This window comes from Triticum dicoccoides, chromosome 3A, assembly GCF_002162155.2.
Source record: "Triticum dicoccoides isolate Atlit2015 ecotype Zavitan chromosome 3A, WEW_v2.0, whole genome shotgun sequence".
NCBI classification, from domain to species: domain Eukaryota; kingdom Viridiplantae; phylum Streptophyta; class Magnoliopsida; order Poales; family Poaceae; genus Triticum; species Triticum dicoccoides.
Genome location: NC_041384.1, coordinates 192860013 through 192886379, shown reverse-complemented (window position 1 = coordinate 192886379; position 26367 = coordinate 192860013).

The window sequence follows — 26367 nt, the reverse complement described above, 5'->3', positions numbered from 1 at the left end:
GCGCCAGCTTCAGGCTGGGTCGTGCGGCGACGAGTTTCTGAGAATCCTGCGGAGCTTATCGCCCTGTTTGAGGGGGGCCCTCAAGAGGTGAGCGCCAGCCGCGGCGCTGGCGTGTGCTTGACGAGCATGCACTTTGCGCAGTCCGGCTCACGAGGAGCTTGTGAGGGAAAGGCGATGGACTTGAGTCCGAAACTAAACGAGATCCAGAAGGCGAGAAAAGGCTCGAACGAGAAAAGGCACCCCCCACGCGCATCGATAAAAAATCAGCTTCAACTTAAATCCAGATCCATAAAGCAAAGCCATAGAAAGAGAGATCCAAAGCAAAAGGCTGCGTCCGGGACCTAGTCTAGTCTTCAGGTCTTCAAGTATTCTCACCAGCGCGGAGCTAAGTGCTGCCACTAGGCGTGGGAGGGAGCCCCAGGGCCTGAGGCCGGTGCTCCTAAGACTTCGTGGCGTGTACATCCCCAACTCATTATTATGTGAGAGTGTCACGGGCGGCGAGCTTCACAGGCACTGGGCCTTCTTCACATGTACCGGCCTTGCTTTATACCGCCAGACGAGGGCCCCGCCTTGCGCCACCCTCGACCTCCTTTGAGCCGACCGGTCACCAGGACGACACAAAAGAGGGAAAGGGGACGCCAGCGGTTCCCTCGGCGACCACGGGTCTTCTGCCGGGGGAAGGGTCGTCGAAGCCTCCCCGGCAGAGGGCCTACCTCCGGTTGTCCCCTGGTTTCATGCGCCTTGGGGAGGGGCCTGGCTCCCGACCCCTCTCCTGCAGCCCCCAACATGATCCTCCCGCTGCCAGGGGGCCGTCGAGCTGGGGCCGCCTGCCGCTGCGGTGACCTGCTCCTCCTGCGACTCATGGTTAGCGTAAGCTTTCTCCTGAGGGATTAGGGGTACCCTATAGTGGTCATCGCTCACGCGGTCGTGGTGGTTCCCCGACTGCTCCTGGAAAGCTTTGACTCCTAGCGTCCCTTCTTCCCAATCTTCTCCAACAAACGAGCCGGGGTCGTCCTCTGGCGTGTACTCCTGGTCTGTCATGCGGGGCATGTAGGCTTCTGGGGCTGTTACCCCGAACACCTCGCCGTGGTGCCCCACACTCCATGTCGCCCGGCCCAGCGTGACGTCCTGGGGGTGATAGCGTGGCATCCCACTTGGGCCATGGAAGGCGACGCTTGTGCCCATGCTTGTTGCGCGCGGTACGGGGGTGGTAGAGTCCCTGGCGCCGCCAGCCATGCTGGTGTTGACGAAGCCCCCTAGCGCGCCTGATGGTGTGTGGTGGCAGCGTGGCCCGCCGAGAATCCCCGTAGCGGCCTGAGGAGGAAGCTGATGGCAGAAGGGCGGGGCTCCCGAGGCCGCCGTGTCCAGCAGCTCGGCGACGCGTTCCCGCAGTATGTCCCGGCCGCTTTCCATCAACCGGCACCGCAGCAGCTCCCTTGCCACGATGAGTGCTACCCGCATGTTTGCTTGTTCCCGCCGTGAGTGCGGCACCGTCGCCGCGGCGTGGCTTGCTACTCTGGCAGCGGCCCGCACTTACCGTGGAGATGACGCCCTGCCGTGTCGCCCACACCCCGCCGGATTGGACGGCGCTCGTGCCGCCTGGAGCGCGGGGCTGAGGTCTTCATAGGCGAGTAGCGCCGACCGGGCTGGCCAGGCTGCCCAGCGGTCGGAGTCAGCTCTTGGGTCGTCGGACATCATGGGCGCGGAGCGTCTGCAAGTCGATTGTCGGAGAAGAAGCTCCGACGCACCCCTACCTGGCGCGCCAAATTTCGGATGTGGGGTTCCGGCATTTCCTGAAGGTTCGAACACTAGGGTGCACGTGAAGTCTTTACCTCCTATCGATCTACGCCCTAGCTCGCTAATATCTCATAGACGAACTCGATAAACTCGCAATACAGAAAGAGACAATATTTATACTGGTTCGGGACACTGTTGTGGTGTAATACCCTACTCCAGTGTCATGGTGGTGGATTGCCTCTTTGGCTGATGATGAACAACCTCCTGAGGTTGAGGTGTTCTTGTGCTTGGCTAACTTGTGTGGGTGAGAGTGATCTGAATCGTCCTCCTTCTCTCCCCATCTCTCTCTATCTCCCTCTCGTCTTGTCACCCTATGGTGGTGGCTAACTCTATTTATAGAGGCCTTGGTCCTCTTCCCAAATATTGAGCGGGAAGGGAGCCAACTACGGTGGGATAATTTGAAGGAGGACAGCTAGTACAAGTCATCCTGACAAAAGTGGTCTTCGCCTGCCAAAGGTTTTGGTGGTGACGCCGTCTTAGGCTCCATGATGACCTCCGTTTTGCCGTCCTTCTGGTCTTGGTCTTGTTGCACCAAAACGGCAACCTTTGCCTGATGCCTCGGTACTCCTCACCTGCGCTGGCCTCCTTAGCACCAAAGAGGAAACAAGGACACTGCGCGCGCTGGCACCCACCTGGTGTCGATTGTCATGGCTCACATCACGAGAGCCTTGTGAGGTTTGCCTCGCCTTGACATGTCTGCTCCTCGTGAGCCTGCCCGACTAGGCCACTCCAGAGGAGGTCTTGTGTCGTCCACCTCGCGAGGCTTGGCCCCTCGCAAGGGTCTTGGATGCCTTATTGATGAAGATGGGCTGTACGGCCTGCTGGCTTAGCCACGCAGCGGGACGCGGGCAGGTAAGTCTGGGGACCCCCGTTCCCAGAACACCGACACTTTCTGCAGTTGGCTTGCCCCTCTTTAATCAAAATTTGCTTTCTGGTGTCGCTTGCTGATCTTGTTCTTTCGATTCTGCCCCTGTTTGTGCCTTCGGTTCTTTGTTTGACATGTACCCTCTCTCGCGTCCCTCGCGAGGGAGCTGCACAGGTGCCCCTTGGGCCCTCGTGAGCGTTTTGTCCTTTTTTCACGAGGCACCCTCGTTCGAGCCGCAAGCTGGCGCACCCCCCTTCAAGCCGTGCCCCTCGGGTATCGCGACGCGAGGCGTTGGGTTGTGGCCATACGCAGGTGACGCACGCTAGCCAGCAGGCTACATCGACGTGGACCAGGCACAGATCTCCTAGCAAATTTTCACGGATCTTCCTCGTCAGGTACGAAGAAACGTGCGTCTCGCGAGGCAGGATCTACTTCAGGTGCATCGAGCTAAGTCATTCTACGCGCATGCATAAACCATGACGTTGCAACACAGCACAGGAATGGTAAACACAACATAACAACCCGGAAATGATGGCTTGTTGCACGCCCCCACGGGGCCCCATACTTGTCTTTCTCTAATGTAGGAAGGAAAGGAAGAACAAAACAAAAGCAGGACGTGCTCCTGCGGCATGTCGCGAGGATGGGCTCGCGGCGCTCTCCTGAGCTCAGTCGAACCCCTCCTCGCACTTCACTGGAGCGCAGTGACGAGCCGACCCGCTGCCACCTTTGAAGCGGGAGCGGCGGCGTGGCGGCTGGTCGTAGCCGCCACTGCTGGAGCTGGCACGGGAGGAAGAGTCACCGTAGCTGGACGAGACATGGCCGGGCCCGCCTCCCTCCTCATCACGGCTATCGCCAAGGCCGAGCACCTCGTCGACGTCATTGTCCTCGGGGCAGCACACGGCACGGCGACCATCTTCCCCGAACACCCTCACGAAGAGGGTCGCATCGCCGTCATACTTGAAGTGGAGAGCACACTGCCTGCCCAGCCTACGTGCGCGGGCGAACGTCTGCCAGCCGCGAGCCAGGACTGCGTTGCCCACGGCAGAGACCTCCACCTCGACCCACGAAGCCCTGCTGCAGCAACCGTCCGCCTGCAGCCAAAGACCGCCTGGACCTGCGGACGGCAGTTTGCCGACGAAGAACCGCGGGAGCTGAAGCCAGGTGCCAGCCAAGTTCTCCGACCACACGATGAACTCTGGCATCACCTCCGCCAAGTGGAAGCGCGGCCGGGGAGGCCGCGCAACCACGACACCCTCACCTCCTCAACAGGGTTGCCACGACCTAGGCGGCTGCCATCACACGAAAAGGCGCCACCGCGGATGCGACGGGCCGTGGCGAGGGTCGCAGTGTGCTTGCGAGGGCGACCGCGCCCCCTCTTGGGCGACGGTGAGCCAGGCCTCTCCTGCCGAGCTTTCCCCTTCTCTACGGCTGAGAGCCTCTTCAAAGGCGCCATGGGTGTCGCTACCGAGAGTGGAGCAAGGAGGAAGAAGAAGCGGGAGAAGCGAAGAAGAGACGGGGGATGGGGGATACCCCCACTTCCCATTTATAGCCAAGGGGAGGCCAACCGTCGGCCTCCACGATCTAAGGTAATAATGATCTTTTTCCTGCATGCAGCGAGGACCCGTCAAGTCGGGCAGTTACCGAGGCTGCATGGGGAAGTGGAGACGCCCATGTCCAATCAGTTGCCACGCGTCTACCAAGGCCACGGGCTATTGGGGCCCGCGGCGCTCCGCACTTGCCCTTTGCCTTCGCCTCGAAGCCAAGCCCGAGCGCGCCTTGGGCCCGAGGGCTACTGTCGGCGTTCTCGGAACGGGGGTCCCTAGACTTGCCTGCCTGCGGCCCGCAGCGTGGCTCCTCCAGCGGCCCCGTACGACCCATCTTCACCAGCAAACATTCAAGACCCTCGCGAGGCGGACGACGCAAGACCTCCTCAGGGGCGGCCTCACCAGGCTGGCTCGCGAGGGGCGGAGAGATCAAGGCAAGGAGAACCTCAAGAGGTTCCAATGACGTAAGCCATGACGATCAAGACCAGGCGGGCGCCAACGAGCACAGTGCCCTTGTTCCCTCTTTGGTGCTAAGGAGGCAAGCGCAGGCGAGGGATTCCAAGGAATTAGGCAAAGGTTTCCATATCGGTGCAACAAGACCAAGACCAGCAGGACGGCAGGATCGAGGTCACCGTGAAGCCCAAGAAGGCGTCACCACCAGAGCCTTTGGCAGGCGAAGACTACTTTTGTCAGGATAACTTGTACTAGTTGTCTCCCTTCAGTTTGGCCATTGTGGGATCCCTTCCCGCTCAATATTTGGGAAGAGGACCAGGGCCTCTATAAATAGGACTAGCCACTGCCATAACAAAGAGGGGAGAGGATCCAGATCATCCAAAAAGTCACAAGTTCACCAAGCACAAGAACACCTCTCCTCAGGAGGTTGTTCTTCCCTTGTAACTGTTCATCCTCAGCCCAAGAGACAATCCACCACACCACATTAGAGTAGGGTATTACACCACAACGGTGGCCCAAAGCAGTATAAATCTTGTGTCTCGTGTTCTTCGGTTCCGTGAAGCTAGGACGTGAGATCGTTAGGTGTGCGAGCTAGAGAGGGGGGAGATCTTCGTGTGCACCCAAGTGTCCGAACCTCAAGGGTTTTGCTGGACCCTGAAATCCGACAGGCCCATCTTCAACAGAAAACACTCAAGACCCTCGTGAGGGACCAAGCCTCGCGAGGCGGACGATGCAAGACCTCCTCGAGGGCGGCCTCACCTGGCTGGCTCGCAAGGGGCAGAGAGATCAAGGCAAGGGGAACCTCGTGAGGTTCCTGTGACGCAAGCCATGATGACCAAGGCTAGGCGGGCACCAGCGCGCAGTGCCCTCGTTTCCTCTTTGGTGCTAAAGAGGCAAGCGCAGGCGCGGAGTCCCAAGGCATCAAGCAAAGGTGTCCATATCGGTGCAACGAGACCAAGACCAGCAGGACGGCAGGATGGAGGTCACCGTGGATCCCAGGACGGCGTCACCACCAGAGCCTTTGGCAGGCGAAGACCATGTTTTGTCAGGATAGCTTGTACTAGCTGCCCCCCCTTCAAACTGGCCATTGTGGGATCCCTTCCCGCCTAATATTTGGGGAGAGGACCCAAGCCACTATAAATAGGACTTGCCACCACCCTAGAAGGGGGAGATCTGGAAGGATCAGCACATCAAGAGGAGGACGATCCTCTATCGCATCAATTCACCAAGCACAAGAGCACCTCTCCTCAGGAGGCTGTTCTTCCCTTGTAACTGTTCACCCTCAGCCCAAGAGGCAATCCACCACACCACACTAGAGTAGGGTATTACACCACATTGGTGGCCTGAACCAGTATAAATCTTGTGTTCCCTTGTTCTGTGGGTTCGGCGTGCAACGCCTTGAGATTACGGTGAGGGCGTGAGCTAGAGGAAGGAAAGATCTTCGTGCACACCCCAGTATTCAAACCTCAAGGGTTTTGCCGAAACCCGAAATCCGACAGATCCAATTATATTAGCATTGTTGAGAGGTTGCACTAGCGAAAGTATGGACCCTATGCCTTGTTTTTAAGCATTGCAATACCGTTTTTGTGCCCGTTTACTATTTGCTACTTTGCTGTTTTTATTTATTCAGATTACAAAAATATGTTTCTACCATCAATATTACATATCATCATCTCTTTGCCAAACTAGTGCACCTATACAATTTGCCATTGTATTGGGTGTGTTGGGGACACAAGAGATTTCTTGTATTTGGTTGCAGGGTCGATTGACAGAGACTTTCTTCATCCTACGCCTCCCATGGATTGATAAACCTTAGGTCATCCACTTGAGGTAAAATTTCTACTGTCCTACAGAACTCTGCGCTTGGAGGCCCAACACGTGTCTACAAGAATAAAGTTGCATAGTAGACATCATTCGTAGGTTCATCATGGTCTAGTGACATGACTTCCAGAATAGGATTACAGTACCACTCTGGTGCGGAACGTGCTCTGGTTGACCTACGAGGTTTGGTAGTAAGTTGATCTGAAGTTTCACGATCATTATCATTAGCTTCCTCTCCAGTTGGTGTAGGCATCACTGGAACTGATTTCTGTGATGAGCTACTTTACGATTCAAGAGAAGGTACAATTACCTCATCAAGTTGTAGTTTACTCCCACTCACTTCTTTTGAGAGAAACTCCTTCTCTAGAAAGGATCCATTCTTATCAACAAAGACCTTGCCTTCGGATCTGTGATAGAAGGTGTACCCAACTGTTTATTTTGGGTATCCTATGAAGACATACTTCTCCGATTTGGGTTTGAGCTTATCATGTTGAATTTTTTTCCACATAAGCATTGCAACTCCAAACTTTAAGAAACGATAGCTTGGGGTTCTTGCCAAACCATAGTTCATACAGTGTCATCTCAACGGATTTAGACGGTGCCCTATTTAACGTGAATGCAGCTGTCTCTAATGTATAACCCCAAAACGATAGTTGTAAGTCGGTAAGAGACATCACATATCGCACCATATCTAATAAAGTACGGTTACGACATTCGGACACACCATTACGCTGTGGTGTTCCAGGTGGCGTGAGTTGTGAAACTATTCCACATTGTTTTAAATGAAGGCTAAACTCATAACTCAAATATTTTCCTCCGCGATCAAATCGTAGAAACTTTATTTTCTTGTTACGATGATTCTCCACTTCACTATGAAATTCTTTGAACTTATCAAATGTTTCAGAGTTGTGTTTCATGAAGTAGATATACCCATATCTGTTCAAATCATCTGTGAAGGTCAGAAAATAACGATACCGTCCGTGTGCCTCAATACTCATTGGACCGCATACATCGGTATGTATTATTTCCAATAAGTCATTGGCTCACTCCTTTGTTCTGGAGAACGGAGTTTTAGTCATCTTGCCCATGAGGTCTGGTTCACAAGTATTAAGTGATTCATAATCAAGTGATTCCAAAAGTCCTTCTGTATGGAGTTTCTTCATGCGCTTTACACCAATATAACCTAAATGGCAGTGCCACAAATATGTTGCACTATCATTGCATCTTTTGGCATCAATATTATGAATATGTGTATCACTACGATCGAGCTTCAATAAACCATTTACATTGGGTGTATGACCATAGAAGGTTTTATTCATGTAAATAGAACAACAATTATTCTCTGACTTAAATGAATAACCGTATTGCAATAAACAAGATCCAATCATATTCATGCTCAATGCAAACACCAAATAACATTTATTTAGGTTCAACACTAACCCCGAAGGTAAAGGGAGTGTGCGATGATGATCTTGTCAACCTTGGAATCACTTCCAACACACATCGTCACCTCACCCTAAAATAGTCTTTGTTCATTCTGTAACTCCTGTTTCGAGTTACTAATCTTAGAAACTAAACCGGTATCAAATACCCTGGGGTTACTATGAACACTAGTAAAATACACATCAATAACATGTATATCAAATATTCCTTTGTTAACTTTGCCATCCTTCTTATCCGCCAAGCATTTGGGGTAGTTCCGGTTCCAGTGACCATTCCCTTTGTAGTAGAAGCACTCAGTTTCAGGCTTAGGTCTAGCTTTGTGATTCTTTACGGGAGTGGCAACTTTCTTGCCATTATTCTTGAAGTTCCCCTTCTTTCCTTTGCCCTTTTTCTTGAAACTAGTGGTCTTGTTAACCATCAACACTTGATTCTCTTTCTTGATTTCTTCCTTCACCGATTTCAGCATCGTGAAGAGCTCGGGAATTATTTTCGTCATCTCGTGCATAATATAGTTCATCACGAAGTTTGAGTAGCTTGGTGATAGTGACTAGAGAACTCTGTCAATCACTATCTTATCTGGAAGATTAAATCCCACCTGATTCAAGTGATTGTACTACCCAGAATTTTTGAGAACATGCTCACTGGTTCAGCCATTCTCCTCCATCTTATTGGCAAAGTACTTGTCAGAGGTCTCATACCTCTCGACATGGGCATGAGTCTGAAATACCAATTTCAACTCTTGGAACATCTTATATGCTCTGTGGCTTCCAAAACACTTCTGAAGTCCCGGTTCTAAGCCGTAAAGCATGGTGCACTAAACTATCAAGTAGTCATCATACCGAGCTTGTCAAACGTTCATAACGTCCGCATCTGCTCCTGCAATAGGTCTGTCACCTAGTGGTGCATCAAGGACATAATTCTTCTATGCAGCAACGAGGATAATCCTCAGAGCACGGACCCAGTCCGCATCATTGCTACTATCACCTTTCAACATACTTTTCTCTAGGAACATATCAAAAATAAAACAAGGGAGCTAAACGCAAGCTATTGATGTACAACACAGATATGCAAATACTATCAGGACTAAGTTCATGATAAATGACGTTCAATTAATCATATTACTTAACAACTCCCACTTAGATAGACATCCCTCGAGTCATCTAAATGATCATGTGATCCATATCAACTAAACCATGTCTGATCATCATGTGAGATGGAGTAGTTTTCAATGGTGAACATCCCTATGTTGATCATATCTACTATATGACTCACGTTCGACCTTTCGGTCTCCAGTGTTCCGAGGCCAGCATGTCTGTACATGCTAGGCTCGTCAAGTTTAACCTGAGTATTCCGCATGTGCAAAACTGTCTTGCACCCGTTGTATGTGAACGTAGAGGTTATCACACCGTATCATCACATGGTGTCTCGGCACAACGAACTATCGCAACGGTGCATATTCAGGGAGAACACTTATACCTTGAAATTTTAGTAAGGGATCATCTTATAATGCTACCGCCGTACTAAGAAAAAAAAGATGCATAAAAGATAAACATCACATGCAATCAAAATATGTGACATGATATGGCCATCATCATTTTGTGCCTTTGATCTCCATCTCCAATGCACCGTCATGATGTCCATCATCACCGACTTGACAGCTTGATCTCCATCGCAGCATCATGGTCGTCTCGCCAACTATTGCATCTACAATTATCGCTAACGCATAGTGATAAAGTAAAGCAATTACATGGCATTTGCATTTCATACAATAAAGCGACAACCATAAGGCTCCTACCAGTTGCCGATAACTTTTACAAAACATGATCATCTCATACAAATAACATATCTGATATGTCCATTTTGTATCATGTTTTGTTACTGTTATTTATGATGTTTGTATTCATAATAATGCTTTTTGGAGTAATTATAATGCCTTTTCTCTCATAATATGCAAGGTACACACAAAGACGGAGAATTCCGGCAGCTGAAAATCTGGACCTGGAAAAGCTACATCAAGCCACCTATTCTACACAACTCCAAACAAGCTAAACTTCACGGAGATTTTTTATCAAATATATGAGGAATATTGAAGCAAATAACTACCAAAGGGGGCCCACCAGGTGGGCACAACCCACCTAGGCGTGCCAGGGAGCCCAAGCGTGCCCTGGTGGGTTGTGCTCACCTAGGCCCACCTTCGGTACCCATCTTCTAGTATATAAGTAATTTTGACCTAGAAAAAAATCAGGAGAGGACTTCCGAAACGGAGCGCCGCCGTCTCGAGGCGAAACCCGGGCAGGAGCACTTTTGCCCTCCGGCAGAGCAATTCCACCGGGGGAACTTCCCTCCCGGAGGGGTAAATCATCATCATCATCATCACCAACAACTCTCCCATGTTGGGGAGGGCAATCTCCATCAATATCTTCAACATCACCATCTCCTCTCAAACCCTAGTTCATCTCTTGTGTTCAATCTTGTTACCGGAACTATAGATTGGTGCTTGTGGGTGACTAGTAATGTTGATTACTATATGGTTTATTTGGTGGAAGATTATATGTTTAGATCCAATATGCTATTTAATATCCCTCTGATCTTGAACATGATTATCATTTGTGAGTAGTTACTTTTGTTCTTGAGGTCACGGGAGAAATCATGTTGCAAGTAATCATGTGAACTTGATATGTGTTCGATATTTTGATAGTATGTATGTTGTGATTCCCTTAGTGGTGTCATGTGAATGTCGACTACATGACACTTCACCATATTTGGGCCTAAGGGAATGAGTTGTGGAGTAGCAATTAGATGATGGGTTGCGAGAGTGACAGAAGCTTAAACCCCAGTTTATGCGCTATTCCGCAAGGGACCGATTGGATCCAAAAGTTTAATGCTATGGTTAGAATTTATTCTTAATACTTTTCTCGTAGTTGCGGATGCTTGTGGGAGGATTAATCATAAGTAGGAGGTTTTTTTAAGTAAGAACATCACCTAAGCACTGGTCCACCCACATATCAAATTATCAAAGTACCGAACACGAATTAAGCCAACATGGTGAAAGCGACTAGATGAAAATCCCGTGTACCCTCAAGAACGCTTTGCTTATCATAAAATACCGTTTTGGCCTGTACTTTGCTTCAAAAGAATTGGGCTACCTTGCTGCACTTTTGTTACTACTATCGTTACTTGCTCGTTACAAATTATCTTGCTATCAAACCACTCCGTTACTTACAATTTCAGCACTTGCAGACATCACCTTGCTGAAAACCACTTGTCATTTCCTTCTGCTCCTCGTTGGGTTCGACACTCTTACTTATCGAAAAGAGCTACAATTGATCCCCTATACTTGTGGGTCATCAAATCTATTTTCTGGCGCCGTTGCCGGGGAGTGAAACGCCTTTGGTAAGTGGAATTTGGTAAGGAAACATTTATATAGTGTGCTTAAATTTATTGTCACTTGTTACTATGGAAAACAATCGTTTGGGGGGTTTGTTCGGGATATCTTCACCTCGAACGGAACCACAATTAGCTACCCCTCGACCTACTACACCTACTGAAAATATTGAATATGAAATTCCTTCAGGTATGATAGAGCAACTGCTAGCTAATCCTTATGCAGGAGATGGAACTGAACATCCTGGTATGCACTTGATATATGTAGAACAAATTTGTAGATTGTTCAAGCTTGCAGGTTTACCCGGAGATGAGGTTATGAAAAAGGTTTTCCCTTTATCTTTGAAGGGAAAAGCATTGCCATGGTATAGGCTATGCGATGATATTGGATCTTGGAATTGGAATCGTTTGAAATTGGAGTTCCATAATTTTTTTATCCTATGCATCTAGTTCATCGTGATCGGAATTATATATATAATTTTTGGCCTCATGAAGGAGAAAGTATCAATCTAGCTCGGGGGAGGATTAAGTCAATGTTACATTCATGCCCCAATCATGAGCTCTCAAGAGAAATTATTATCCAGAACTTTTATGCTCGACTTTCTCGTAATGATCAAACCATGCTTGATACCTCTTGTGCTAGTTCTTTTATGAAGAAGACTATTGAATTCCGATGGGATCTTTTGGAAAGAATTCAACACAACTCTGAATATTGGGAACTCGACGAAGGTAATGAGTCAGGTATTAAACTTAAGTATGATTGTGTTAAGTCTTTTATGGATACCGATGCTTTTCAAAAGTTTAGCACTAAATATGGACTTGACTCTGAGATAGTAGCCTCCTTATGTGAATCATTTGCTACTCATGTTGATCTCCCTAAAGAGAAGTGGTTTAAATATCACCCACCTATTAAAGAAGAAATTGAAAACCCGGTACCAATTAAGGAAGAAACCATAATTTATAATGTTGATCCAGTTGTAACATCCCAACTTTCAATTTGGATGTTATAAATAGGTCATCATATGCATATCATATTTTATTTGCATTTTGGTCGTGATCCTAGAAATCTTAAGCAACTCATGGACCAAAGGAGAGAGTTGGAGATTTCACCAACTTTCATATTTGATTTTTTTTTCAAATTTGAAAAGAGGATCAATTTGATTTTAATGTTTTCCTCTCCAATTATTTCCAATAATAAAAATAAATGAGAGAAGATAAAATGAATTCTTCAAAAGAGAGGAATATTGGAGAAGAAATTTTTAAAATCAAATAAATATTTTATTTGTACTTTATTTGAATTGGAAAAAATATTCATTCTTAGGCGAGAAAATGTTCATCTTGTTCCAAATATTAGGTTTGGGCGGTGAAAACTGTTTCTAGTATTTCCAGATTTTTTTAATTTTATTAGGATTTTTCTTCGGGAAAAATTTATTTAAAAAAAATCTTCTACGCCCGACTGGACTGAAGGCCCAGCCGAGCGCGCTGTCGCCTCTTCCCCGTGTGGACGCTGGACTCCGGCGAGGAGGAGTCCGGGTCGGCCTCGTCGCCCCCTCGCGCAAGCCGCCGCCCCCGGCTCTTTAAAAGCCAAACACCCCAACGCCTCCTCCCCACCACCCGATGCCGCCAGCCCTGCCGCCGCAGCCGTCGCTCGCAATTACCCGCTGCTGCCGCCCGCTGCTGCAGCCGCTCGCTGCCGACGTCGCCTCACCCGCTGAAGCCGCCAGAGCTGCGCTGGATCTTGCTGTTGACCTCGCCGTCGATTTTCTATGGTTAACAGGTAAAAGATCTAGGTTTTCCTCGGTTTTCTTTCCGTTTTTTCAGTTTATATTAGATCATTTTTTTAATTTTATTAGGTTAAATAGTGAACGTTCATCGGTTAGATCGTTTTCACGGACGATTTTCGTTCGTTAGTTCCTATTAGCGAACGTTCGTTCGTTACATTTTTCTTTTTCTGTTTATTTTCGGTCAGGGACCTATCCACGAATATTTTTATAACAGATTAGTCCCTGATCTTCAAACCCTCGTTACTTTTTGCCCGTTTGTCCAAATGTAGTGAAACAAACGCCAATATCTTCGTCTTGTTCCCCTATTTCCAGATAATCAACTTGAACATGGTTTTGAAAAAATAAAATTTGGTTTCAAGCAGATTTGAATTTGAACTTCTTTTTATCGTAGTTTGAGTTTCATAGCTCCGATTCGATTGATTCATTTTGCAAATCGAAGCTCTTCTATTGAACTTTCAGTTTGGATCTTTTCTATTGAGTTTTACCCTTGCATCTTATGCTTGAGTGCTTATGTATGCTATTGTTTGTTCATGATAGAGTTTCCGGAGTGCGAGGCTTGGTACTACGAGTCACTAGGGTTTTCAGATCGTCAGCAAGGCAAGTAACACTTTGATCATATCCCTTATTACCCAGTTTTTATGCATTAGTTTCAATCCTCAAACACTAAATGGTTAGGACTTGATAACGTGTGGGTATTGGGAAGTAGTTGATGAGGTAGAACCTATTGTCTTTTATTTCAAACCCTGGGTGATACTAGATATGCTTATACTACTATGTTATGCTTGTAGACATGGTTTGGTTCGAGTGATCCATGATAGATGTGAGAGTTTTTAATTAATGGTTAAACTTAAGGTGGCTACTTTACTACACATCTGGGTGGATTGGTTGAGGCACCTTGGAGCACCCCGTGGTTGTCTGGGCACCTGGAGCAATCCAGTGTTGTCCTAGGATATCCCGGAGTACCCGTGTGAGCATCCTATGGTTTGCCACCCAGGCTCAAAGGGATCATAAGATTATGCATACTAGAAACTTCCGTGTGCAGCCACAAGCCATTATGGGCTCTGGCATAGTTGATTAAGTTGTGGGAAACCTTTCCATGATGGGCTAGCAGATGTAGGGGATTGTAGGTGTACCTGTTAGAAATATGCCCTAGAGGCAATAATAAAATGATTATTATATTTCCTTGTTCATGATAATTGTCTATTATTCATGCTGTAATTGTATTATCCGGAAATCGTAATACATGTGTGAATACATAGACCACAATGTGTCCCTAGTGAGCCTCTAGTTGACTAGCTCGTTGATCAACATATAGTCAAGGTTTCCTGGCTATGGACATGGGGATGTCATTGATAACGGGATCACATCATTAGGAGAATGATGTGATGGACAAGACCCAATCCTAAAGCTTAGCTCAAAGATCGTGTAGTTCGTTTGCTGTAGCTTTTCTGAATGTCAAGTATCATTTCCTTAGACCATGAGATTGTGCAACTCCCGGATACCGTAGGAGTGCTTTGGGTGTGCCAAACGTCACAATGTAACTGGGTGACTATAAAGGTACATTACAGGTGTCTCCGAAAGTGTCTGTTGGGTTGGTACGAATCAAGACTGGGATTTGTCACTCCGTATGATGGAGAGGAATCTCTGGGCCCACTCGGTAATGCATCATCATAATGAGCTCAATGTGATCAAGTGGTTGATCACGGGATCATGCATTACGGTACGAGTAAAGTGACTTGCCGGTAACGAGACTGAACAAGGTATTGGGATACCGACGATCGAGTCTCGGGCAAGTAACGTATCGATTGACAAAGGGAACTGAATACGGGATTGATTAAGTCCTCGACATCGTGGTTCATCCGATGAGATCATCGAGGAGCATGTGGGAGCCAACATGGGTATCCAGATCCCGCTGTTGGTTATTGGCCGGAGAGCCGTCTCGGTCATGTCTACGTGTCTCCCGAACCCATAGGGTCTACACACTTAAGGTTCAGTGACGCTAGGTTTGTAGATATATGAGTATGCAGTAATCCGAAAGTTGTTCGGAGTCCCGGATGAGATCCTTGACATCACGAGGAGTTCCGGAATGGTCCGGAGGTGAAGAATTATATATAGGAAGTGTAGTTTCGGCCATCGGGAAAGATTCGGGGTCACCAGTATTGTACCGGGACCACCGGATGGGTCCCGGGGGTCCACCGGGTGGGGCCACCCATCCCGGAGGGCCCCATGGGCTGAAGTGGGGAGGGGAACCAGCCCATAGTGGGCTGGTGCGCCCCCCCTTGGGCCCCCCTGCGCCTAGGGTTGGAAACCCTAGGGTGGGGGGTGCCTCCACTTGCCTTGGGGGGCACTCCACCCCCCTTGGCCGCCGCCCCCTTGGAGATCCCGTCTCCAGGGCCGGCACCCCCCCAGGGGGCCTATATAAAGGGGGGAGGGAGGGGCAGCCGCACCTCAAGTCTTGGAGCCTCCCTCTCCCCTGCTACACCTCTCTCTGTCGCAGAAGCTCGGCGAAGCCCTGCTGCGATCACTGCTGCATCCACCACCACGCCGTTGTGCTGCTGGATCTTCATCAACCTCTCCTTCCCCCTTGCTGGATCAAGAAGGAGGAGATGTCATCCGCTCCGTACGTGTGTTGAACGCGGAGGTGCCGTCCGTTCGGTACTTGGTCATCGGTGATTTGGATCACGGCGAGTACGACTCCATCATCCCCGTTCTCTTGAACGCTTCTGCTCGCGATCTACAAGGGTATGTAGATGCACTCTCCTCTCGTTGCTAGTTGACTCCATAGATTGATCTTGGTGAAACGTAGGAAATTTTTTGTTTTCTGCAACGTTCCCCAACAGTGGCATCATGAGCTAGGTCTATGCGTAGTTACTATGCACGAGTAGAACACAAAGTAGTTGTGGGCGTCGATATTGTCAATTTGCTTGCCGTTACTAGTCTTATCTTGATTCATCGGCATCGTGGAATGAAGCGGCCCGGACCAACCTTACATGTACGCTTACATGAGACTGGTTCCACCGACTGACATGCACTAGTTGCATAAGGTGGCTGGCGGGTGTCTGTCTCTCCCACTTTAGTCGAATCGGATTCGATGAACAGGGTCCTTATGAAGGGTAAATAGAAATTGGCAATTCACGTTGTGGTTTTGGCGTAGGTAAGGAATGTTCTTGCTAGAAACCTATAGCAGCCACGTAAAAACTTGCAACAACAATTAGAGGACGTCTAACTTGTTTTTGCAGCAAGTGTTTTGTGATGTGATATGGCCAAAGGTTGTGATGAATGATGAATGATATATGTGATGTATGAGATTGATCATGTTCTTGTAATAGGAATCACGACTTGCATGTCGATGAGTATGACAACCGGCAGGAGCCATAGGAGTTGTCTTTATTTATTTATGACCTGCGTGTCAACATAAACGTCATGTAATTACTTTACTTTATTGCTAAAGCGTTAGCCATAGTAGTAGAAGTAATAGATGACGAGACAACTTCAAGAAGACACGATGATGGAGATCACGATGATGGGGATCATGGTGTCATGCCGGTGACAACGATGATCATGGAGCCCCAAAGATGGAGATCAAAGGAGCAAATGATATTGGCCATATCATGTCACTATTTGATTGCATGTGATGTTTATCATGTTTTACATCTTATTTGCTTAGAACGAGGGTAGCTTAAATAAGATGATCCCTCGTAATAATTTCAAGAAAGTGTTCCCCCTAACTGTGCACCATTGCGAAGGTTCGTTATTTCGAAGCACCACGTGATGATCGGGTGTGATAGATTCTAACGTTCGAATACAACGGGTGTAAGACAGATTTACACACGCAATACACTTAGGTTGACTTGACGAGCCTAGCATGTACAGACATGGCCTCGGAACACAGAAGACCGAAAGGTCGAGCATGAGTCATAGAGAAGATACGATCAACATGAAGATGTTCACCGATGTTGACTAGTCCGTCTCACGTGATGATCGGACACGGCCTAGTTAACTCGGATCATGTTATACTTAGATGACTGGAGGGATGTCTATCTGAGTGGGAGTTCATTTAATAATTTGATTAGATGAACTTAATTAAAATGAACTTAGTCTAAAATCTTTACAATATGTCTTGTAGATCACATGGCCCACGTTGTCCTCAACTTCAATGCGTTCCTAGAGAAAACCAAGCTGAAAGACGATGGCAGCAACTATACGAACTGGGTCCGGAACCTGAGGATCATCCTCATAGCTGCCAAGAAAGATTATGTCCTAGAAGCACCGCTAGGTGACGCACCCGTCCCACAGAACCAAGACGTTATGAACGCTTAGCAGACACGTGCTGATGATTACTCCCTCGTTCAGTGCGGCATGCTTTACAACTTAGAAACGGGGCTCCAAAAGCATTTTGAGAGACACAGAGCATATGAGATGTTTGAAGAGCTGAAAATGGTTTTTCAAGCTCATGCCCGGGTCGAGAGATATGAAGTCTCCGACAAGTTCTTCAGCTGTAATATGGAGGAAAATAGTTCTGTCAGTGAGCACATACTCAAAATGTCTGGGTTGCATAACCGCTTGACTCAGCTGGGAGTTAATCTCCCGGATGACGCGGTCATTGACAGAATCCTTCAGTCGCTTCCACCGAGCTACAAGAGCTTTGTGATGAACTTCAATATGCAGGGGATGGAAAAGACCATTCCTGAAGTATTTGCAATGCTGAAATCAGCAGAGGTAGAAGTCAAAAAGGAACATCAAGTGTTGATGGTGAATAAAACGACTAAGTTCAAGAAAGGCAAGGGTAAGAAGAACTTCAAGAAGGACGGCAAGGGAGTTGCCGCGCCTGGTAAGCAAGCTGCCGGGAAGAAGCCAAAGAATGGACCCAAGCCTGAGACTGAGTGTTTTTATTGCAAGGGAAGTGGTTACTGTAAGCGGAACTGCCCCAAATACTTAGCGGACAAGAAGGCCGGCATCACGAAAGGTATATGTGATATACATGTAATTGATGTGTACCTTACCAGTACTCGTAGTAGCTCCTGGGTATTTGATACCGGTGCGGTTGCTCACATTTGTAACTCAAAGCAGGAGCTGCGGAATAAGCGGAGACTGGCGAAGGACGAGGTGACGATGCGCGTCGGGAATGGTTCCAAGGTCGATGTGATCGCCGTCGTTACGCTACCTCTACATTTACCTACGAGATTAGTTTTAAACCTCAATAATTGTTATTTAGTGCCAGCTTTGAGCATGAACATTGTATCAGGATCTCGTTTAATACGAGATGGCTACTCATTTAAATCCGAGAATAATGGTTGTTCTATTTATATGAGACATATGTTTTATGGTCATGCTCCGATGGTGAATGGTTTATTCTTAATGAATCTCGAGCGTTATGCTACACATATTCATAGTGTGAATACCAAAAGATGTAAGGTTGATAATGATAGTCCCACATACTTGTGGCACTGCCGCCTTGGTCACATAGGTGTCAAACGCATGAAGAAGCTCCATGCAGATGGACTTTTAGAGTCTCTTGATTACGAATCATTTGACACGTGCGAACCATGCCTCATGGGTAAGATGACCAAGACTCCGTTCTCAGGAACAATGGAGCGAGCAACCAACTTATTGGAAATCATACATACTAATGTGTGCGGTCCAATGAGTGTTGAGGCTCGCGGTGGCTATCGTTATGTTCTCACCCTAACTAATGTCTTGAGTAGATATGGGTATGTCTACTTAATGAAACACAAGTCTGAGACCTTTGAAAAGTTCAAGGAATTTTAGAGTGAGGTTGAGAATCAACGTGACAGGAAAATCAAGTTCTTGCGATCAGATCGTGGGGGAGAATACCTGAGTCACGAATTTGGCACACACTTAAGAAAATGTGGAATAGTTTCACAACTCACGCCGCCTGGAACACCTCAGCGTAATGGTGTGTCCGAACGTCGTAATCGCACTCTATTAGATATGGTGCAATCTATGATGTCTCTTACCGATTTACCGCTATCATTTTGGGGCTATGCTTTAGAGACTGCCACATTCACTTTAAATAGGGCTCCGTTGAAATCCGTTGAGACGACACCGTATGAATTATGGTTTTGGAAGAAACCTAAGCTGTCGTTAAGTTTGGGGATGCGATGCTTATGTCAAGAAACTTCAACCTGAAAAGCTCGAACCCAAGTCGGAAAAATGCGTCTTCATAGGATACCCTAAGGAAACCATTGGGTATACCTTCTACCTCAGATCCGAAGGCAAGATCTTCGTTGCCAAGAATGGATCCTTTCTAGAGAAGGAGTTTCTCTCGAAAGAAGTAAGTGGGAGGAAAGTAGAACTTGATGAAGTATTACCTCTTGAACCGGTAAGTGGCGCAGCTCAAGAAAATGTTCCTGAGGTGCCTGCACCAACTAGAGAGGAAGTTGATGATGATCATGAAACTTCAGATCAAGTTGCTACTGAACTTCGTAGGTCCACAAGGACACGTTTCGCACCAGAGTGGTACGGCAACCCTGTCTTGGAAATCATGTTGTTAGACAACGGTGAACCTTCGAACTATGAAGAAGCGATGGCGGGCCCGGATTCCGACAAATGGCTGGAAGCCATGAAATCCGAGATAGGATCCATGTATGAAAACAAAGTATGGACTTTGACTGACTTGTCCGTTGATCGGCGAGCCATAGAAAATAAATGGATCTTTAAGAAGAAGACAGACGCGGATGGTAATGTGACCATCTATAAAGCTCGGCTTGTCGCTAAGGGTTATCGACAAGTTCAAGGGGTTGACTACGATGAGACTTTATCACCCATAGCGAAGCTGAAGTCCGTCCGAATCATGTTAGCAATTGCCGCATTCTATGATTATGAGATATGGCAAATGGACGTCAAAACGGCATTCCTTAATGGTTTCTTTAAGGAAGAATTGTATATGATGCAGCCGGAAGGTTTTGTCGATCCTAAGAATGCTGACAAGGTGTGCAAGCTCCAACGCTCGATTTATGGGCTGGTGCAAGCATCTTGGAGTTGGAACATTCGCTTTGATGAGATGATCAAAGCGTTTGGGTTTATGCAGACTTATGGAGAAGCCTGCGTTTACAAGAAAGTGAGTGGGAGCTCTGTAGCATTTCTCATATTATATGTAGATGACATACTTTTGATGGGAAATGATATAGAACTTTTGGACAGCATTAAGGCCTACTTGAATAAGAGTTTTTCAATGAAGGAGCTTGGAGAAGCTGCTTATATATTAGACATCAAGATCTATAGAGATAGATCAAGACGCCTCATAGGTCTTTCACAAAGCACATACCTTGATAAGATATTGAAGAAGTTCAATATGGATCAGTCTAAGAAGGGGTTCTTGCCTGTGTTGCAAGGTGTGAAATTGAGCTCAGCTCAATGTCCGACCACGGCAGAAGATATAGAAGAGATGAGTGTCATCCCCTATGCATCAGCCATAGGGTCTATTATGTATGCCATGCTGTGTACCAGACCTGATGTAAACCTTGCCGTAAGTTTGGTAGGAAGGTACCAAAGCAATCCTGGCAAGGAACACTGGACAGCGGTCAAGAATATCCTGAAGTACCTAAAAAGGACTAAGGAAATGTTTCTCGTTTATGGAGGTGACGAAGAGCTCGTCGTAAAGGGTTACGTCGATGCTAGCTTCGACACAGATCTGGATGACTCTAAGTCACAAACCGGATACGTGTATATTTTGAATGGTGGGGCAGTAAGCTGGTGCAGTTGCAAGCAAAGCGTTGTGGCGGGATCTACATGTGAAGCGGAGTACATGGCAGCCTCGGAGGCAGCACACGAAGCAGTTTGGGTGAAGGAGTTCATTACAGACCTAGGAGTCATACCCAATGCGTCGGGGCCGATGACTCTCTTCTGTGACAACACTGGAGCTATTGCCCTTGCCAAGGAGCCCAGGTTTCACAGGAAGACCAGGCATATCAAGCGTCGCTTCAACTCCATTCATGAAAGTGTTCAAAATGGAGACATAGAAATTTGTAAAGTACATACGGACCTGAATGTAGCAGATCTGTTGACTAAACCTCTCCCTAGAGCAAAACATGATCAACACCAGAATTCCATGGGTGTTCGATTCATCACAATGTAACTAGATGATTGACTCTAGTGAAAGTGGGAGACTGTTGGAAATATGCCCTAGAGGCAATAATAAAATGATTATTATATTTCCTTGTTCATGATAATTGTCTATTATTCATGTTGTAATTGTATTATCCGGAAATCGTAATACATGTGTGAATACATAGACCACAATGTGTCCCTAGTGAGCCTCTAGTTGACTAGCTCGTTGATCAACAGATAGTCAAGGTTTCCTAGCTATGGACATGGGGATGTCATTGATAACGGGATCACATCATTAGGAGAATGATGTGATGGACAAGACCCAATCCTAAAGCTTAGCTCAAAGATCGTGTAGTTCGTTTGCTGTAGCTTTTCTGAATGTCAAGTATTATTTCCTTAGACCATGAGATTGTGCAACTCCCGGATACCGTAGGAGTGCTTTGGGTGTGCCAAACGTCACAACATAACTGGGTGACTATAAAGGTACATTACAGGTGTCTCCGAAAGTGTCTATTGGGTTGGTACGAATCGAGACTGGGATTTGTCACTCCGTATGACGGAGAGGTATCTCTGGGCCCACTCAGTAATGCATCATCATAATGAGCTCAATGTGATCAAGTGGTTGATCACGGGATCATGCATTACGGTACGAGTAAAGTGTCTTGCCGGTAACAATACTGAACAAGCTATTGGGATACCGATGATTGAGTCTCGGGCAAGTAATGTACTGATTGACAAAGGGAATTGAATACGGGACTGATTAAGTCCTCGACATCGTGGTTCATCCGATGAGATCATCGAGGAGCATGTGGGAGCCAACATGGGTATACAGATCCCGCTGTTGGTTATTGGCCGAAGAGCTGTCTCGGTCATGTCTACGTGTCTCCCGAACCCGTAGGGTCTACACACTTAAGGTTCAGTGACGCTAGGATTGTAGAGATATGAGTATGCAGTAATCCGAAAGTTGTTCGGAGTCCCGGATGAGATCCTGGACGTCACGAGGAGTTCTGGAATGGTCCGGAGGTGAAGAATTATATATAGGAAGTGTAGTTTCGGCCATCGGGAAAGATTCGGGGTCACCGGTATTGTACCGGGACCACCGGATGGGTCCGGGGGGTCCACCGGGTGGGGCCACCCATCTCGGAGGGCCCCATGGGCTGAAGTGGGGAGGGTAACCAGCCCATAGTGGGCTGGTGCGCCCCCCCCTGGCCCCCCCTGCGCCTAGGGATGGAAACCCTAGGGTGGGGGCGCCTCCACTTGCCTTGGAGGGCACTCCACCCCCCTTGGCCGCCCCCCCTTGGGAGATCCAATCTCCAGGGCCGGCGCCCCCCCAGGGGTCGTATATAAAGGAGGGTAGGGAGGGCAGCCGCACCTGAAATCTTGGCACCTCCCTCTCCCTGCTACACCTCTCCCTCTCGCAGAAGCTCGGCGAAGCCCTGCTGCGATCACTGCTGCATCCACCACCACGCCGTCGTGCTGCTGGATCTTCATCAACCTCTCCTTCCCCCTTGCTGGATCAAGAAGGAGGAGACGTCATCCACTCCGTACGTGTGTTGAACGCGGAGGTGCCGTCCGTTCGGCACTTGGTCATCGGTGATTTGGATCACGGCGAGTACGACTCCATCATCCCCCTTCTCTTGAACGCTTCCGCTCGCGATCTACAAGGGTATGTAGATGCACTCTCCTATCATTGCTAGTTGACTCCATAGATTGATCTTGGTGAAACATAGGAAAATTTTTGTTTTTTGCAACGTTCCCCAACAGTACCGGCCTATCTATCGATTAAGGGGACCTCTTCGGAAAGACTGTGTCTCGGTCATCCGTTTCTCAAACATCCTGCAGTGCGAGAATTTCAATTGAGGAGATCGAGTCTTGTGGGGAAAAGTGCGCAAACCTCTGTAGAGTGTACAAACTAATCATGGTTAGCCGTGTACCGGTGTTATGTATATCTTGAGTATCTGGTACTTGAATCATTATGTTGATCTCATCACTTTACTTAAATTAATTTGTTGGGCTATTGATTATTAATTTGGGATTGAGTTGGAGGAACCTTCTGAATGTTCTCAACAAACCTGTAGTTAAATAAAATATATTCCTTTGTTGTAGGGGAAAAATAGCTTTCTGCAAATGATAACCATAGAGCCTCCACCAGCCATATATGCATGTAGTGATAGCTGTTATTTGTTCATTGCTCTATAGTGTTATCTTGCCAGCATATTCCATGTGCTAACCTACACAGGCTGCAACGTATTATGTTGCAGAATTTTCAGACGAAGAGTAAGGTGTGCTAGGCCGTTGTCATGCACTCAACTATGCGTTGGAGTTGATGGACTCATTTACCTTCGAAGCTTCCGCAGTTATCTTATTTAGATGGCCTTCAGCCATATTATTGTAATAAGTTCTCTCTTGAGACATTCGATGTAATCAGTGTGTGATTGAACTCTGTTATAAATCCTCAAGTATTGTGTGTGTCAGCATTACCGATCCAGGGATGACACTTATGCATAGAGATTTGACCGTCTGAGGTTGGATCGCTACAAGATGGTATCAGAGCACACGCTAACTGTAGGACACGACCACTAAGATAAGCCATAGGACACTCTTCTCTACTCATTTCTAACTCTTCTCCATTTTCTACTCTATAGATGGCAGACCAAAGGAACAAGTTTGCTCAACCGGATGAAGACACACCTTTTGGATGACACTTGAAGGAAGCCACTAGGTACCTGAATATTGGAATACCAAGCTTCACCGAGACCTACACCGCCACTTTACCAGAAGAGGAGCGTTGGATGATTTGAGTTCATGTTCCAGGAAGGACATTCATGCCAGTTACTGAGCCCATAGAGTTTTCCTTTGATGCACCAACCTAGAGTCTAGGAAAGAGCATGGTAGCCCACATCGCCATGGGATGCATGAGCAAAGTATACCACAAGGATCTTAAGGACACCATCTACCAGATATGTGGACGCCGAGATGAGCAATGGGTGATGATCTGCACCAGGAAGGACAAGTCCATTGCAGCCTACATCCTGGAGTTGAACCAGCATGTTCACCGTTAGGAGAACCAGATGTGCGCCAGCATGATGGACATGAAGAAGGTGATGACCAGGAACATGGAGCTAGAAGAGGAACTCAAGTCTACACGTGATGGATATGAAGAGGAAATTGCAGTACTACTGGAGAATAATGAAGAACTGAAGAAGAAGCTAGGAATAGTCATGGGAGATCCCGCACCCGAGGAGGACAACCAGCCCGAAGACTACATCATCATCGATGACACCGACTCCGACCCTGATAGTGATGATGATTATGAAGATGAAGCTAGAGCAGATACCATGGAGTCTTCCTCTGATCAAAATTTCTAGTCGACCACCATATTTTCAGTAGTATTCCCCCATGTATATAGTAGTAGTCCGAGTATTTTGTAACGGTAGATCTGATCGATTGTATGTTGTTGTTTGAATTGAGTGGTGTAAAATGAATGTGTTTGTCTCATGTGCATATGGGTAGTGATTTCTCTTTAGACCTCACTCTATTCTATTCCCACCCCTCTAAACCTCTTAGATGCCTCCGAGACGTGACCCCGGATTTGTCTTCCCACCGGAGCTCATTCTGCTGATCTAACAACAGAATGCCTTGATGCAGTTGCTAGTCCAGAACCAAGGCAACAACAACAACAACCCACCACCACCACCTCCAGTGGACAACTTAGCCCATTTTCTGAGGTTGAATCCGCCGGTTTCTAGTAGCACCGAGCCGATTGTTTCTCATGACTGGCTCCGCGGGATTGGAAGGGAGCTGACCACCACAGGTTGCACAGATGCTGAGAAAGTGTGTTTTGCCGCACACCAACTAGATGGACCCGCAGCCTCATGGTGGGAGAATTACACAGCCACTTTCCCCATAGCAAATGTCACTTGGGATCAGTTTCAGCAAGCTTTCCGCACAACCCATGTCTCAACCAGAGCTATGAGTATGAAGAAACGTGAGTTTCGCAACTTACACCAGGGAAATCATACTATGGGGCAGTACGTGGATGAGTTTAGTAAGTCAGCTTGTTATGCCCCAGATGATGTGGCCATGCTACCTCTTGAGCACTGCGTTGGTTTTCCCTTGAAGAGGAAATGGTGATGCAGCAAAGTAGCGTAAGTATTTCCCCTCAGTTTTTGAGAACCAAGGTATCAATCCAGTAGGAGGCTACGCGCGAGTCCCTCGCACCTACACAAAACAAATAAATCCTTGCAACCAACGTGATAAGGGGTTGTCAATCCCTACACGGTCACTTACGAGAGTGAGATCTGATAGATATGATAGGATAATATTTTTGGTATTTTTATGATAAAGATGCAAAGTAAAAAGCAAAGGAAATAACTAAGTGTTGGAAGATTAATATGATGAAGATAGACCCGGTGCCATAGGTTTCACTAGTGGCTTCTCTCAAGAGCATAAGTATTTTACGGTGGGTGAACAAATTACTGTTGAGCAATTGACAGAATTGAGCATAGTTATGAGAATATCTAGGTATGATCATGTATATAGGCATCACGTCCGAGACAAATAGACCGACTGCTGCCTGCATCTACTACTATTAGTCCACACATCGACCGCTATCCAGCATGCATCTAGAGTATTAAGTTTATAAGAAGAGAGTAACGCCTTAAGCAAGATGACATGATGTAGAGGGATAAATTCATGCAATGTAATCAAAAAAACCATCTTGTTATCCTCGATTGCAACAATACAATACGTGCCTTGCTGCCCCTACAGTCACTGGGAAAGGACACAACAAGATTGAACCCAAAGCTAAGCACTTCTCCCACTGCAAGAAAGATCAATGTAGTAGGCCAAACCAAACTGGTAATTCAAAGAGACTTGCAAAGATAACCAATCATACATAAAAGAATTCAGAAGATTCAAATATTGTTCATAGATAAACTTGATCATAAACCCGCAATTCATCGGTCTCAACAAACACACCGCAAAAGAAGATTACATCGAATAGATCTCCACGAGAGAGGGGGAGAACATTGTATTGAGATCCAAAAAGAGAGAAGAAGTCATCTAGCTAATAACTATGGACCCGAAGGTCTGAGGTAAACTACTCACACTTCATCGGAGGGGCTATGGTGTTGATGTAGAAGCCCTCCATGATCGATGCCCCCTCCGGTGGAGCTCTGGAACAGACCCCAAGATGGGATCTCGT